A 2,023-nucleotide genomic window follows, 5' to 3' on the forward strand; every position below is an offset into this window, starting at 1 on the left:
TAAAGGTTAAATCCAATTGGCTGATAGAAAAAAAGAAAGGAAAGAAAAGAAAAGTAAAGAACTCAGGGAACCTTAGAAAATAATTTCTATCCCTCTGGTCTTGAGGCAGGAGATAGATAGGCCCCAGTCTGAACAGACGGAATTTGTCCCCTATGGACAGATGCTCCAAAATAGCAGGAGAGAGGAGAAGCTGAGCTCTGCCCAGATAAGAGATAAAAGACCAAATATCCCTCATTCTTGAAGTCAAGTAGATCTCCCCGACTACACAGGCATGGAAAGGCTCCTCAGAGGTCAAAAGCGAGGGGGCGTCACCTATAGTAACTGATGCCAACCTTCCCATAGGCCTCTTCACTAGAATTCACCTTGGCTAAGAGATGCACACACACACATGGGAGGACCCTGTGATATACCAAATACGGACTCAGAACCAGGCAAAGCAAGATGACCGGCCAAAAGAAACCCAGAAGAAATACCCAGTAAAAGTGATTCAAACTACCACAAAGGCATGACTCTCTGAGCCAACCCATGTGTCTAACCACATGTACCCTTTTTCCTCCTAATAAACACTTTACTTGCTTCACTACTTTCCATCTTTATGTGGAAATTCATTTCTACACTGCTGATGGGCCAGGGCCTTGTCACTGGCCACTGGTCTAGTGGCTAGGATTCAGCACTCTCACTGCTATGGCCTGACTTCAATCTCTGGCCAGGAATCAGATATCCTGCTTCAAGCCCCTGCAGGCTGAGGCCACCCAAGGTCAGTCTCATTTCCATGAGGGTCATCAGGCAGAGTTACAGCCCCTATCCTCCTTCTTTCTCCTTCTCTCACCCCAGGAAATCTAACATCTCTTGGACTTTGACATTTTTCATTTGGTTGGAGGTAGCCCACTAAATTACTAAAAGTTGGAGTTCTTCATTTATTTGTTATATGAGTTACAAATATCACACCCCACTTAAAGTGCCTTTGGTAAAATTTCTAATTTTAAGTTTAATGGATCAGTCTTTTCCTTTACATCAAATATTTTGTATATTGTTCAGCAAGTCTTCCCTTCCCTTAGGTCAGAAGGACATGCTTCTACGTTCTCTTCTAAAAATTTAAGTGTTACTTTTCACATTTTGTTTTTGATTCCACTTGCTAAAAGAAGACAGAATAACCTAAAAAACACTGGCAAAATCTCAAAAAAAAAAAAAAACTAGTTCACGAACAGGATGATCCAAATAGCTGAAAAACATACGAAATTGTATTCAACCTCATTACTAATCACAGAAGTGCAAACTAAAATGACAATGAAACGCCTCTAGAGACACATTGATTGGATAAAACTTTTGAAGTTTAACAATTCCAAGTATTGATGAGGATGGGAAACATGAGAAATTTTGACACTGATGGTGGGAGTGTTTTAAGTCTGATGCACATGCACCAAAATGTAACTGGTTCCACCCATTTGGGGAAACGGGCATTAGTTGATATGTTGAAGATACACATGTCCCAACTCCACTGGAAGGACTACATCCTAGAGAAACTTCACATATGAACCAGAATATATACCATAGTTCATGGCACCACTTTTCACAATAGTATAAACTAGAAATAGCTCAAATGTCCATCCAAAACAGAGTGCTATATATTTTGTGATTTATTTATATAATAGGATACAACACACAAAATACAACAACAAAAGCAAAACAAAAGAGCAAACATTAGCTGTATTACATGCAGGCCCCCCCAAATGGTGGTGGGGTTGTCAAGGGACCACTGGGACCTCTGTGAAAAAAACTGGAAAGTACCTTTAGAATTAAAATTATTAAAGTGAAAATTATGAAGAAAAGAGAAAAAAGATGTCACAGCATTGAAAAAACGATGAGTTTTGGTCAACCACATCATTATGTGGTTGTGAATTAATCTTTAGCAAACTCATTTTTAGGGCACATGTCCTGTCTGTAATTATATAATCAGCAATTCCCATTTGGTATTAACATTCTATGGTTTAGAAACAGGAGAAACAGCTAAAAGCCAAGCATT

This window comes from Hyperoodon ampullatus (genome assembly GCF_949752795.1).
Source record: "Hyperoodon ampullatus genome assembly, chromosome: 5".
Classification (NCBI taxonomy): Eukaryota; Metazoa; Chordata; class Mammalia; order Artiodactyla; family Ziphiidae; genus Hyperoodon; species Hyperoodon ampullatus.